The sequence below is a fragment of the Jaculus jaculus genome, chromosome 1 (assembly GCF_020740685.1).
Source record: "Jaculus jaculus isolate mJacJac1 chromosome 1, mJacJac1.mat.Y.cur, whole genome shotgun sequence".
In the NCBI taxonomy this organism is placed as follows: domain Eukaryota; kingdom Metazoa; phylum Chordata; class Mammalia; order Rodentia; family Dipodidae; genus Jaculus; species Jaculus jaculus.
In genome coordinates, this window is record NC_059102.1 from 237215017 (window position 1) to 237230658 (window position 15642).

Consider the following 15642-nt stretch of genomic DNA (forward strand, 5'->3'; position numbering starts at 1 on the left):
ATCTGGCTTTATGTATTAGGGAATTGAACCTGGACCATTAGGCTTTACAAGTCTTTAACCATTGAGAGCCATCTCTCAAGCCCAGCTATACAGATACATACATACATACACACACATATATATATATATATAATATATGTATATGTAATATATATATATAATATATATATAATATCTTAATAAAGTTGGAAAGAAAAGAAACATATATCTTAAATTATTTTAAATCATATTTTCTCACATTAAATTTGCAAATATAGGGCTGGAGAGATGGACTCATGTTCGATTCCCCAATACCCACGTAAAGCCAGATGCACAATGTGATTCATGCATCTGGAGAGTTCATTTGCAATAGCTGGTGGCACTGGTGTGCCCATTCTCTCTGTCTCTCATTTCTCTCTCTGTCTATGCTTGCAAATCAATAAATACAATTAAAAAATTTTTTTTAAAACTTGCAAGCATAGTTGAAAGGAAAAAGAAATCCATATGAGGTAAGAAAAAGCTGACCCTGTGATTTAAAAAAGTGCCAGGGAGCCGGACATGGTAGTGCTTGCCTTTAATTCTGGCACTTGGGAGGCAGAGGTAGGTAGGAGGATCACTGTGAGTTTGAGGCCATCCTGAGACTACATAGTGAATTTCAGGTCAGCCTGAGCGAGAGCAAAGTCCTCCTCTCAAAAAAAGAAAAAAAAAAAATAAGAAAAGAAAAATTTAAAGTGCTAGGGAGAAAAATCCAAGAATGTGTATGGTAATTGTGAATGGAAAAGAATTTTTTTTTGCCAGTGCTGGGGATTGAACTCAAGGCCTTCTACATTCCAGACAAGCCCTCTGCCCATGAGCTATATCAACAGTCCAAATTTGTTTTGTTAGTAACAAGTATATAGAAGTTTTGGAAGGTTTTTCCAAAAACCAAGTAGTGGAATGAAACAGAAAGATGGTGACCAAATTATAATCATTAAAAATGAGGAAAGGGCCGGCGTGGTGGCACACGCCTTTAATCCCAGCACTCAGGAGGCAGAGGTAGGAGGATTGCCATGAGTTCAAGGCCACCCTGAGATGACAGAGTTAATTCCAGGTCAGCCTGGACCAGAGTGAGACCCTACCTCGAAAAACCAAAAAAAAAAAAAAAAAAAAAAAAGAGGAAAGGGCTGGGACTCTTCACAGTCCTGTCACAAGCCAGGCATAGTGGAGGGAAGAAGACCCGCAGGCATCGCTGGATAGCTTGTTTAGCCATATCAGCCAGCTCTGAGTTCCATGACAAAACATGTCTCAAGAAAATGAAGTAGAGAGCAGTAGAGAAAAGCATCGACCTCTGGCCTCCACATACATGCGTGTACCCACACACATATGAAAACATGTCTGTATAAGTACATATACCACACACATATGCACATGCAAAAATAAAAAACGAGGAGACGCAAGTCAGGGCCTCCAGGTGCTATTTAAATTTCAATTGAACTAGGATTGATTTAAATTGAACCAGGATGGGTTTCTTTGGAAAATAAGCAGCCTCTGAAGCAAAGAAGTTGATTAGAAAAATATGTTCTAGCTCCACCAGACCTTAGGCTAAGTGGTATAGATATCACATACTTTTTATTTATTTATTTATTTATTTATTTATTTATTTTGAGTTTTTTGAGGTAGGGTCTCACTCTAGCCCAGGCTCTCCTGTAACTCTCTCTGTAGTCCCAGGCTGCCTTTAAACTCACGGTGATCCTCCTACTTCTGCCTCCTAAATTCTGGGATTAAAGGTGTGTGCCTGGCCCACATATCCTTTTTAAACACAATTATATTACCTGTAGATGATAAATAAAATAATAAATTGGTAATATAAAAATAGTAAAAAAAAATGAGTTTGTATGTGTTTACTTCAACAAATTATTTGACATGAGAACTGTGTCCATTTTATTGGATATATATGTGCCTGACACTTAAAGAGGTTCTACTATAGGCTTATTGAAAGACACTTGGAGCCAGGCATGGTGGTGCATGCCTTTAATCCCAGCACTCAAGAGGCAGATGTATAAGGATCACCGTGAGTTTGAGGCCAGCCTGAGTCTACATAGTGAATTCCAGGTCAGCCTGGATAAGGGTAGACCCTACCTCGAATAAAACAAAAATAAGACAAACAAGCAACAACAATAAAAGAAAGAAAGAAAGAAAGATGCTTGGGAGGCTGAGTCTGGAGCTACAGAGTGAGTTCCAGGTCAGCCTGGTATAGAGAGCCTACATTAAAAAAAATGAATCGTTTTTTCAAATAACAGCTCGATTTCATAATTGCACTCCCCCTCCAAGCCTGATTCATATGCACTTTTCCAGGAATGCTTTGATTACACCAAGAATCAAGTACACAAACACAGGGAGTCATATGCTCAGGGATGTTTTAGCAAGGATGACAATACAACTTTTTTTTTTCCTCCTGAATATTTTTTTTTGTGTGTGTGGTTTTTATGAGGTAGGGTCTCACTCTAGCCCAGGCTGGCCTGCAACTCGCTTTGTAGTCTCAGGGTGGCCTCGAACTCACAGCGATCCTCCTACCTCTGCCTCCCAAGTGCTGGGATTAAAGGCCTGCGCCACCACGCCCGGCATCTGAGTTCTTTTAAGAGAGGAAAAACAAGCAGCTGTTTATGAAAGCTCAACATGTGAGACTTGAATATCAAGTAGGATCAGGCTTTGAAGTATTCCTGGCTAAAAGCAGGCAGTAAGCAAGGTGAAGCTTGGAGAGTCCAAGATATGCCCCTGATCAAATGGGGCTTATGAAAAACACTCCTTGGCTCCCCAGGGTCTTTGGCTGTTGTCATTATCAGCTGCCTCTAGGTTGCAACTGTTGTGTTGAGCACACTGCTGAATGATGTTTGGGGTGCTGAAGCTCCAGCCTATCTACCCTTGCTTCTATTTTCGTGAACAAGAGCCTAGAGCCTAGAAAAGACGTCTAAAGAGCTTTCTAGGGATACTCTTCTCTCCTGTCAAAATAAATACATAAATAAATAAATAAAATAACCACCCATGCTCTTCACTGAGTTGAGGCAATTTTCTAGCTCCCAGGGAGCCAATGTGAAGTTAGGCTTTACTCAGTGATGAATCAACTAGAATTCTTTCAGGTGGTTTCCTGGAGTAGCAAACCCTCTGGGTTGCTGAAGCTTCTTTTCACCACTACAGAGAAATGGACATTATCTCCTATGATACAATGGAGTAATGGATTCAAGTTAAGAATATATAAAAAAATAAAATATTTAAAAGTATACTCTAACATTAGTAAGTACTTATGTAGGTCTATGAAAGAACAGTTTTTCTTGTTGTTTTCTTGCACTAGCCCAGGCTGACCTGGAATTCACTCTGTAGTCTCAGGGTGGCCTTGAACTCATAGTGATCTTCCTACTTCAACCCCCAGAGTGCTGGGATTAAAAGTGCGAGCCACTATGCCTGGCTTGTTTTTGTTGTTTTTTAAAATTTTTATTTATTTATTTGCAAGGAAAGAGAGAGTGAGAAGGAGAATGGGCATGCCAGAGTCTCTTGCCACTGCAAACTCTAGATGCCTGCCCCACTTTGTGCATCTGACTTTACATAGGTGTTGAGGAACTGAACCTGGGCAATCAGGCTCTGCAAGCAAGTGCCTTAACCACTGATCAATCTCCCCAGTCCCTGTTGTTCTTTTAGTATGCATGCATGTGTAGGTGTACATGTGCTACAGAATGCTAGTGGATGTTAAAGGACAACTTTCAGGTGTCAGTCCCTGCCTTTTTGTTTCTGTTTTTTTGAGACAGGGTCTCATGTAGCCTAGGTTGGCCTCCATTTTGTTAGGCAGCTGAAGGTGACTGTAAATTTATGCTGGAATTTCAGGTGTGCACTGCCACATCTAGCTTTATGCCATCCTACAAACCCAGGGCTTCATGCATGAAGCTACAGTTGAGCTACATCTCTAGTCCCTCTATCTCCTTTACTCCCTCGTTCTGTTTGTTGTTCTTTGCTGAGCTTCTAAGTTTAAGAGAAATTCTCCTGTCTCTACCTCCTATCTTGCAGTCAGAATGCTGGGATTATAGAATAATAATTGAACTCAGGTACTTAGGCTTCAGTAGCAAGTGAGCCACCCACCCCCCCCGCAGCTCTGTTTGAAGTGTTTTTTTGTTTTGTTTTGTTTTCAAGTAGAGAGAGAGAGAGATTGAACAGAAAGAACAGGACTTCCAGTCACTGCAAACAAACTCCAGATGCATGTGCCACTTTGTGCATCTGGCTTTCCTTGGAAACTGGGGAAATTAAATTTAGGTCATTAGGCCTTGTAGGCAAGTGCCTTAACCACTGAGAAATCTCTTTAGCCCTATTTTTAATTCTTTGAGAGAGTTTGGTCTGACCTTGAATTCATTTCATTCTCCTGTCTCAGCTTTCCAAGTGCTGGGATTATAGGCAGATTTCATTAGTTAGCATTAAGTTTGCCAAGTTCATCCTTATTGTATTGGTACTTAATCCTTTTATGATTGAATAATACAGTAAGTAGTCTATTATATGAGCATACCATTGTTTGTTCACTTACTAGTTGATGGTTAGTTTTTTGTATCATTTCCACTTGGGGGCTATAGGAATAATTTTGAACATTTGTATACAGTTTGTTGTATAGATGCTTTTTCCTTCTTCCCTCCCTCCCTCCCTCTCTTTCTTGCTTCCCTCCCTCCCTTTTTTCCTTTCTTCCTTCCTTCCCTTCCCTCCTTCCTTCCTTTTTTTCTCCTTTCTTTTTCTCTTTCCTTCCTTAACCCCCCCCCCTTTCTTTTTTTGTTTTTTTTGCTTTTTCAAGGTAGGGTCTCATTCTAGCTCAGACTGACCTGGAAATCACTCTGTAGTCTCAGGGTGGCCTCAAGTTTATGGCGGTCCTCCTGCCTCTGCCTCCCAAGTGCTGGGATTAAAGGCATGTGCCACCACGTTTCTTTCTTTCTGTTTCACTCTAGCCCTGGCTGACCTGGCACTCACTCTGTAGTTCCAGGCTGGTCTTGAACTCTCAGCAATCCTCCTACCTCTGTCTCTGGAGGGTTAGGATTAAGGCATGCACCACCACACCCAGCTTGATACTTTTCATTTCTTTTGTGTTGCTATGTTGTTTTTTTTTTTGTTGTTGTTGTTTGTTTTTTGGTAACTATGTTTAACTTTGGGAAGAGCTGTTTTATCAAATAGCTGCATAATTTAACATTCCCACCAGTAAAGTAGGAGGTTCTAATTTCTCCAAATCTTCAATACTTGTTATTGTGCCTTTAGTTAGTATATCCATTCTAATAAGTATGAAGTGGTATTGTTTTGTGATTTGCAGTGTTCTGACAAATTAGTGTATTTGGTATCTTTTCATGTACATATTAGCTATTTGTATATTTTCTCTGGAGAAATGTCTTTTCAGATACTTGGACCACTTTCTTCTCTTAAACAAATATTTTATTTACTTGAGGGAGAGAAAGATGAGAGAGTGAATGAGAGAGAGAGAATGGGAGCACCAGGGCTTGAACTCCAGATGCATGCACCACATTGTGTATCTGGCTTTATGTGGGTCATGGGGAATTTAATTCAGGCTGACAGCCTTTGCAAGCACGTGCCTCTAAGGGCTAAGCCATCTCCCCAGCCCACACTTTGACCACTTTCTAATTGAGTTTTCTCTTTTTTGGCTTTGTTTTGTTTGAGACAAGGTCTCATATGGCCCAATCTGGCCTCAAGCTACCTAGGAAGCTAGGGCTGATCTTCTGATCTTCTTGCCTCTGACTTCCACTGCTGGAATTACCGGTGTACCATTACAGCTGCGTGCCATCACAGCAGTTTATATGGAGCTGCTGACAGAACCCTTGCATATACCAGGCAAGCACTCTGCATCCCCAGCCCTCTTTTTACTCTCCAGTAGCCTCCTGTGAAGTATGGAAGTTCCATTTGATGACGATTTACTTCTGTTTTCCTAGAGTTTTATAACTTTACCTCTTAAATTTAGCGTGGCCCCTTTGGGTTGTGTGCATGGCATGTGTGCGTATAGTTTGAGGTAGGGTTCCAACCTCATTCTCTAGAATGAGTGGTATGAGTATTCAGGTGTCCTAGTACCATTTCTTTAAAGGACTATTCTTTCACAATTTAATTTTCTCAATACTTCTGTCAACTATATGTGTAGGGGTTTATGTTCCTGTTCTATTCCATTGATCTATATGTCTACCCTTATGCTTGGGTTGCTATTAACACTAGAGTAAGTTTTGAAATCAGGAAGTGTGAGTCCTTCAACTTTCTTTTTCAGGGTTGTTTTTACTATTCCATGCTATATGGATTCAATTTAACAGGGCTTCATCCATCTTGAATCATAATTGTCATGACTATTCGGAGTAACTCTGGGCAGTTTTTCCTGCATAGCTTCCCAGCAACCTATAATAGATAAAACCATTAGAGTCATTTGTAGAGCTTGATCCTGAGATCCTTGCTCCAGGGATGCATGCATCTGACTGATAGTACTTAATATAAAGCATATTTTAGCAAGGATAAAGTCACTGTTGTCCCAACCTATAGAAAGTTGGGGGAAGTCAGAGGTTATGCTTCACATATGTAATCCGATTAGGCATGTAGAGGCAGAGGGATTAAGGTCCATCTCAGTTTAGATAGTGGTGCCTTTTTGCTTTAAGAAACATTTTGTAGTTCAAGGCCATCTTCAACTATGTAGTGAACTCAAGGCTAGCCAGGGCTATATGAGACCCTATGTGAAAGAGAAAAAAGAAAGAGAAAATTGTGGGGATCAACTGTTCCTAGCCAGTACCATGTTACTATGAGCAGGTCCTCCAGTCCTTTTCACTCTGACAATCCGAGATCTGTGTACCTCTCATTCTTAGGTCCCTCTCATTCTTAGGTCTATGGCACCTCGGGGCCTATCCTCATCCACTAGCACTGGCTTGTTTGGGAACACATGGGCATCACTTTTGCAGAAATTACTAAAATAATGTCTAACCCTTAGTTTTGCAGTTCCAAGACTTATCTGTTCCCCCCCCCCCCACCAAAGTAAACAGGTACTTAAATGAGGCACCAAGGAAGTCAAGTTTATCTGTATTCTTCTGTCACATACTTTCAGTGTGTCATATATAAGAAACCATTAGCCAGGCATGGTGGTGCACCCCTGAGGATTAGTTCATATTCCTGAAGCTCATAGAAAAAGTACATAAATTTGCACTGTGAAATAGTCTTTAGTGATCTGAATTGCAATGTCTTTGCAGAGAATTTCCCTTCTAAAGTTGCCAAATTAGTTGAAAGGAAGGAAGGATGGATAGAAGGATGGATAGGAGGAAGGGAAGAAAGAAGCAATGGGAGAAGGAAGAAGTTACATGGAATTGGAAATGCAGGTTCAAGTGTGGATCAGCATGGCAGGATACAGGACCAGGCAGTTCTGTGTTTGGATATTATTTTTGTTCTTCAACAACTGTATATATAACTAAGGCAAGACTTTGGATTTTTCCATCAGTAAAATGAGAAAAAATAATCCCTTCCTTAATATATATATATTTTTTTTCTCTAGGCCAGGCTGACCTGGAATTCACTATGTAGTTTCAATGTGGCCTCAAACTCACAGCAATCCTCCCTCCTACACGTGCCTCCCGAGTGCTGGGATTAAAGGCATGCCCCACCATACCTGGCACTGACTCATTTTGAAGGCTAATGAAATAATATGTATAAACCTTTAACATAGTGCCCAAGAATGGTTAAATTTCAGTAAGTGATGCCTATGGTAGGATGTTTCATTTATGGGGTGGAGGGTCTCTGCATCTTAGCACAGACTTTCTGGTGACCTCAATTATGGAATGTGAATGAAGCCTTTTTGGTTTGAAGGACTTTTGGTTTGGGTAGGAATGGAACCATTCTTCCTTTAGCATGGGAAGGAAGGAGTCTGTATAGGTCTAGAGTGGCCATTGCTTGGCGTGGGACAACATTCCATGGCAATGGTAGGCCAGTGTTGATTTTCTTTTTAAATTTTAAATTTTTATTAACATTTTCCATGATTATAAAAAAAAATCCCATGGTAATTCCCTCTCCCCCCCGACCAGTGTTGATTTTTAATGTTTATTTATTCACTTGTGACACAGAGAGAGGAAGGCAGAGAGAGAGAGAGAGAGAGAGAGAGAGAGAGAGAGAGAGAGAGAGAGGGAGAGAGGGAGAGAGAATGGACACAGCAGGACCTCTAGCCACTACAAATGAACTCCAGACACATATGCCACCTTGTACATCTGGCTTACTTGGGTTCTGAGGAATCAAACCTGCGTCCTTAGGCTTTGTAGGCAAGTGCCTTAACTACTAAGCCATCTCTCCAGCCCCTGGTACTGATTTTGATGTTGTTTATGGTATGTTTTGTTGTTCGTTTCAGTTCCAGAATGTAATATGTACACACGTGGCTCATAATGGCTGAGATTCTGAATCATTCTTGGCTATACCTTTTCCAGAGTCCATATATCCAGAAATTCAGTGACTGAGAATACCACCTAGGCTTCAATAAGTGAAGAGCTGGACATGGTGGGCCACACTTGTAATCCTAGAATTTGGAAGTCTGAGGTAGGAGTATCATAAATTCAAGGCCAACCTGGGCTATATAGCAAGGCCTTGTCTCAACAAACCAAAGCCACTATCAACAACAAAATGTGAAATACAGTCACTGAACAAAATAGATGTTAACAGAATTCATGTGCTTTCCTCAAAGGAGGAACCCCCCCCATCAGTGTTTCCTTAGAACATGATAAAATTCTAAACTTTATCTGTATTTAAGTTCATATAACATAGAAATACCAAAAAGTAGAAAAGAGAGTTGTTTGGTAGAAACAATGAGAAGTTTCAGCTCTATAGTGAGGAATGAGACATTAAAACAGACATGTTAAACATTCCAGTGCTTGGGGCGACTGAGGTAACAGGATTACTATAAATTTGTGGCCACCTTTGGCTAGAGTGAGACTCTGCCTCAAAAAGTAAAATGAAGAAGCTGGGTGTGGTGGTGCACGCCTTTAATCCCAGGTAGAGGCAGGAGGACAACTGTAAGCTCAAGGCTATCCTGAGACTACATAGGGAATTCCAGGTCACCCTGGGCTAGAGTGAGACCCTACCTTGAAAACCAAAATATAAATAAAATAAAAATAAATAATAATTAATAAAATGAGGGCCAGAGAGATGGTTTAGTGCTTAAGGCACTTGCCTGCAACACCCAAGGACCCAGGTTTGATTCTCCAGGACCCACATATGCCAGATACACAAGGTGGTACATGTGTCTGGAGTTCGTTTGCAGTGGCTAGGGGCCCTGGTGTGCCCAGTGCCCATTCTCTTTTTATCTGCCTCTCTTTCTTTTTTCCTTTTTTTTTGGGGGGGGGGCGGTTTCGAGGTAGGGCTTTACTCTAGTCCAGGCTGACCTGGATTTCACTATGTAGTCTCAGGGTAGCCTCAAACTCACGGTGATCCTCCTACCTCTGCCTCCCAAGTGCTGGGATTAAAGGTGTATGGTGCCACCATACCCAGCTTGCCTCTCTTAATTGTTAATAAATTTAAAAATATATTTTAAAAAATTAAGCAGCATTCTGGAAACTATTTGTGATAGGAATAAGTTCTAATATTTTTGAGGGCATGCATTGATAGGGTGCAATATATTGATACTTATTGATGTTCTTTAATCACTCAGTGTAAGTAATTTTCAGAGAGCTATATTCAAAAGAATATGTTTCCCATCAGATGACAGGGAGGAAAGTTCTTTAAAGTAGCTAAGAATTTTTTTTTTTTTTTTAAATTTACAGGGGATACCTACTTCTTTGAAGTTGCAAAATAGAGCAGCATACAAATAAGAATTAGGGTAAAGAGGGCTGGGAAAATGGCTTAGCAGTTAAGGTGCTTGCCTGTGAAGCCTAAGGACCCCGGTTTGATTCCCCAGGACCCGTGTAAGCCAGCTGCACAAAGGGGTGCATGCATCTGTAGTTCATTTGCAGTGGCTGGAGGCCCTGGATGCGCCCATTCTCTCTGTCACTTGAAAAAAATAAATAAATAAAAATTAAAAAAAAAAAAGAAGTAGGGTAAGGAGTTCTCAGGTTGTGCCTGTGCATGTTTTCCCAGGTCTCTATGGGTTTGTTATTAAGTATCCTTGAGGGGAATCACAGCTGTAATTGTAACTTCTTTCTGGTACAGTTTCCTCTCGGTATCTAGTCAAAAGTTACATGGTAGCCATGCTTGGTGGCACACGCCTTTAATCTCAGCACTGGGGAGGCAGAGGTAGGGGGATCCAGTGATTTGGAGGCCAGCCTGGGTCTACCAAGTGAGATCCAGGTTAGCCTAAGCTAGAGACTCTACCTTGGGGAACAAACAAACAAACAACAACAACAAAAACACCTAAGAAGAATTGTATGGATCTGCTGTGGAGGTCATGGGTATTCCCTTATGTAAAGAGATCACTGAGGCTAGCTGGCAGAGTGCTTGACTAGCACGTGCAAGGCTGTAGGGTTCCCATCCCTAGCACTTAAAAACAAAAATCGGCTAAGCCGGGCATGGTGGCGCACGCCTTTAAGCCCAGCACTTGGGAGGCTGAGGTAGGAGGATTGCTGTGAGTTGAGGCCACCCTGAGACTCCATAGTGAATTCCAGGTTAGCCTGGACTAGAGCGAAACCCTACCTCGAAAAACCAAAACCAAACAAAACAAAAATAAAAATGGGCTAGTAGCACTTTGTATACCACGGCCACTCTGGTCAGGCATAAACCATCTGGATACTCCTTTCTGATCTCAAATTCAGGATGTTAACTCTCATCCATACTGGATTTGAAAGCAGTCAACAGTTTTGAACAGGCAGATTTACTGAAGTGCAAATACTCAATTATTTTTGTGCTAGCTCACCCTTGAACATGGACTCAAAAATTTTATATTACATTATAAGGTCAGCTCTGGGCCTTAACAAAATCTAAAAAGGCTTACAGAAGTCTTATCCAGACTTTTCATTTTGCATAAGAGAAAGCCAAGGCCCAGGGACACGTTATGATTTAATGTAGGTCAACTCAGTTAATTAGTGACAGGAAGAACTCAGGTGTCCCAAGGTCTTCTTCCTGTTTTTTTTTTTTTTTTTAAATGTGCCCCCTCCTATTAATTTGGCACCTCTTTTGTTTTCTCGGTACCCCTTCCCCCCGTGAGCCTTGAACCCAGGGCACGTAGGTTTTTGGCTCTTGCCCTCCCGCTGGGTCCCTCCGGCGCCTCCTGCGCGGCAGGTGCTCGGAATCGCTGCGTCATCGCAGCACGCGCGCGTGTCGCCGGGGCCGGGGGCTGGGCGGGAAGGGAGAGCGTGGGTCAGAATGCACGTTTGAGAAGAAGGTTCCGGGAGCTGTGGCCGAGATGTCCGCGCGACATTGACCGGGGGTGCCGACCCCGCCACTCGTCAGCTCGCGGGCCGGGGCGTGTCCGCCGGGGCCTGACGTGGCGGCGGCGCGAGGAGGTGGCGGCGGCGGCGGCGGCGGCGGGTGGGAGAGGCCATCGGTGAGGGCGCGGCCTGACGTGGCGTCCCCGGCCGGGAACGGCGGCGTGGAGCAGCCTGGGCCACTGCATTGCTCCGCACACCGGCCAGAGGGCGCCCGGTCCCAACCTTTCCCCCATCCCTGCTCGTCCTCCCCGCCACCCCCACCTTCCTCCTCCTCCTCCGAGGCCGCCTAGGGCTCCGGGAGTAACCGCGTTGACGATTGGGTCGGCGGCTCCGCGGGGCCATGTTGGAGCAGGGCGGTGACCCCAGCGACGCGCCACCCTCCGCCCTAAGGTCGGGCCAAGGAGGTGAGGAAAAGAAGAACCGAGAAGCGGGGCGCGGGGGAGGGGGGAAACCCTCCCTTCTGGGTTTGCCCGACAGCCGAGCACAGAGCTCCGACCCGAGCTGCGGCGGCGGCGGCGGTCACGGCCGCCCCCGCTGCACGGCCGGGCCAATCAGCAGCGCGGGTACAAATATGCAAATGAGAGCGCCGGTGTTGCGGGAGTGCCGCTCGCAGGGGCTGGTGGGGTCGCGCTGAGTGGGGGGGGGCAGTGAACTGGACCAATCAGACGGGTGCGTGGCGGTGCGGGGGGGGGGCAGGGGGGCGGTGCCCTTTCACTCCTCCCTCCTCTCCCTCCCGGCCCCGCGCTGACAGGGGGGCCTGGCTGTGCCGCCGGTAAGTGCCGCCGCTGCCACCCGCTACCTCCAGCGTGGGGGGCGGGGAAGGTTCCGGAAGCCCCGGGGACACCGCCGAGGCGGCGGCCACCGCTCAACTGGTGGACCGAGAGAGAGGGGCGCGGACGGGTTGTGTCAGCCGGGTGGTCCCTGGGAGCTGCCCCCGCCCGGCTAGCCAGCCGCGCGTGTCAGTCTCGGAGGAGTCCGGGGGGCGGCGGGGGGGGGCGCCTCGGTCTTTCCTGGACGCGAGAGCCGGCTCGCGGGCGGCGGGCGAGGACGTGCCCGCTGCGGCCGCTCGTGCCCCCCTGGCGGGGGAGTGTGTGCTTCGGGCCGAGAGGTGAGGGGCCGGGGCGGGGCGCGCGCGGGGAGGCCGGGGAGGGGGCGCTGCCCGCACGTGCGGCCCAGCCAGCCTGCGGCTCGCCCCGCGCCTGTCATGGCTGCGGGCTGCTGCCCAGTTGGGGAGGTGGGAGGGGGAAGACCCCGGACGGGGTCGGGACCGGGTCGCCGCGCCTGTTGCGTCGTGGGATGGAGGTGAAGGCAGGGCGTGGAACAGGCCGGGGTTCTCCCCCCCCCCTCTTTTTTTCCCCTTGCTCCTCGTGAGGTCAGGGCCTTCCCTCGGGGCCGGCTTCCCCGCCGAGGGTCGGGCTTCCCTCCCTCATCCTTGCAGGCTCTCTCGCCCCCACCCCTCCCGAGCAGCCCGCTGTCGCTCGCCTCGGTGACTCATGACAGGGCGACCCGCGGCGAGTGCTGGGTGCCCCGGAGAAGAGGACGCCCCAGGCACTTTCCCAGGCCTCTCCTCTGGGTTCCTCGCGCCGTGCCTCTCCCCCATCCTACCCGCCACCCCCCCACCACACCGCGATCCAAAGCCCCAGGACCTCTCTCCACGTCTGCAGTGACACCTAGCTAGCCCCTGACCATGGCCCGCCTGCCCCGCTGCTGCTCTTCGCAGTGTCTGGTCTGGGTGTGGGACGAGATGGGTGGTTCCTGGGCTCCCTTCGGAGGAGGAGATCCATCTCGAAGCCTAGTACGACCTGAAAAGCCTGGGTGTTAGTAGACTGAGCCACTGCCAGCTCGGAAAGTGATTTGCTTGTTCCTTTTTTGGTTTTGTTTTGCCGTTTTTTTTTTTTTTTAAAGAGGCAGGGAAAACAAAACTTTTCAGAACAAAATAGACAGGGATTAAAGTTGTGGTATATACTTGCGGTATGAACAGTGCTATACAAATTATTTTCCTAGAAGCCAGGGGTTTGACACTATTGTGACTTTGATTCATGTAGATGGAATACTCATCCCTCCAAGAATGTCCTTTAATAAATAGTTTATCCCCATTAATAAATTCATTATTATCATTTAGCTTTCTCTCCAGTTTTGCATGCCGGTTTTTGCCTTTTTAAACTTAATAGTCACCCGTTCTACTAAACCAATTATGACTTGAACAGGAGAGAAGGCATATTTTTTTTAGAGTTTATTTGCAATCAGAGAAGAGACGAGGGAGAGAGAGAGAAAGAAAGAGGGAGAAAGAGGGAGAGAGGGGAATGAGAGGCACACCAAGGCTTCCTGCGCTCCAAATGAACCCCAGACACAAGCAGCACTTTGGGCATCTGGCTTTACATGGGTCCTGGGAAATTAAACCCAGGCCATCAGGCTTTGCAAGCAAGTGCCTTTAAACACCTAGCCATCTCTCCAGCCCCATATTTTGAGTAATGTTACTCTATACCTAAACTTTGAACATAATTATACAATACCCTTATAAAAACCACCAGGGTTACAAAACACTCCTTTGCACTGGAGGCAGAGGACGCCACAGGGGGAGGGAGAAGGGTTTTTAGCAGTGCATAGATTGACCGTTGTGTTTTTGCATTTTCTTAAATTTATAAAAGTTATTTATTTTTATTTTTACTTTTTGGTTTTTGAGGTAGGGTCTCACTCTGGCCCAGGCAGACCTAGAATTAACTATGTTCTTTCAGGGTGGCCTTGAAATCCTGGCGATCCTCTGACCTCTGCCCCCGAGTGCTGGGATTAAAGAGTTGCACCATCACGCTAGGCGATTTATTTATTAGTATATTTATTTATTTATTTATTGTTTTTCGAGGTAGGGTCTCACTCTAGCCCAGGCTGACCTGGAATTCACTGTGGAGTCGCAGGGTTGCCTTGAACTCACGGCAATCCTCCTACCTCGAGTGCTGGGACGCCCTGCACTTATTTTTTTTTTTAATGTGTGTGAGTGTGTGAGAGTGAGAGTGAGAGTGAGAGTGAGAGAGAGAGAGAGAGAGAGAGAGAGAGAGAGAGAGAGGGATAAGTGATAGAGAATTGACACACCAGGGCCTCAAGCCACTGCAGTCGAACTCCATATGTGTGTGCCTTCTTGTGCACATGTGTGACCTTGTGTACCGGTATCACCTTGTGCATTTAGTTTATGTCAGCTCTGGAGTGTTGAACATGGGTCCTCAGGCCTTGCAGGCAAGCACCTTAACTGCTAAGTCATCTCTCCAGCCTTAAAAGTTTTTTGGTTTTTTTTTTTTTTTTTAATTTACCCATTTTGTGTGTGAGAGAGGTAGAGATAGAGATTATGCGTGCTCCAGGGCCTCCAGCCACTGCAAATGAATTCCAAACGCATGCGCCTCCTTGTACATCTGGCTTATGTGGGTACTGGAGAATTAAACCTGGGTCCTTAGGCTTTGCAAACACTATCTTTCCAGCCCTATTTTTATTTTTCTTGTGGTGCTGGGGATAGAACCCAGAACCTCATGTATGCTAGGCATGTATGCTACCTCTGAACCACACTCAAAATTTTAATTTAGGTATGTACCTTCTTGCTAACAGAAGGCATCATACAGTCTTAATATTTGATACATGTTAAATGAAATACATCTGTTGCTTGGAGCAGGTATCTGGGAAGACTTCCATTTCTAATGTGGCTTTAACCATTTACACTAAGTAGTTACAGTGTATAACATTTTTCAGGCTTTAATAACTGAGCCAGGAGTGGTGGTAGCACAGGCTGAAATTCCAGCACCTACACATAGAGGAAGGAGGATCCTTGCAAGATAAAGTTATAGGCCAGCTAGGGATGGACTAGCAAGACCCTGTCTCAAAATAAATAAATAAATAAATAAATAAATAAATAAATAAATAATCACATTAAATAGTGACAGTGTGTTACAAAGTATTGGTAAGTCACAGTCTTTACAGTTTCCAGTGTAACAGACTACAATAGGGACATGAGATGCACTGAGCTCATGAAGCAGTTGTCTACTAGATTTGGTTAAGTATATCTTTGTCATCCTTAACAATTTCAGGGAAGTGTATATTGTAGTATGCTGTCCCTCCCCCACCCCACCCCCAACAGCTGGTGGATTGACTATGAGACATAGAAATACTGTTAGGAGCAAAAATTAAAAAAAAAATGTGCTTATGATCCCAGTGAAATCCTCTTGAGTGGAAAAGTGTGCTAGTTAAAGAAAATGAATCACATCTGTCACTTAATCAGCTATGTAGTTATAGTCAGGTGTCTTGACCCCTATGA

At 45.1% G+C, this 15642-nt stretch overlaps 1 protein-coding gene across 9 annotated transcripts in view; it reads left to right on the top strand.

The window, feature by feature from the left end:
• The window catches only part of Chd9 (chromodomain helicase DNA binding protein 9), a 268879-nt gene that overhangs the window by 36093 nt on the left and 217144 nt on the right, over positions 1 to 15642 (top strand). The window contains exon 1 of one of the 9 annotated variants that reach the window (XM_045161272.1): positions 11657 to 11752. The exons of 7 other annotated variants lie outside the window; for them this stretch is intronic. The gene's annotated coding sequence lies outside the window, so the exon portion shown is untranslated. Of the gene's footprint in view, positions 1 to 11656; positions 11753 to 12104; positions 12121 to 15642 lie in introns of those variants that run through there. One more of the 9 variants, XM_045161275.1, reaches the window with a different exon arrangement.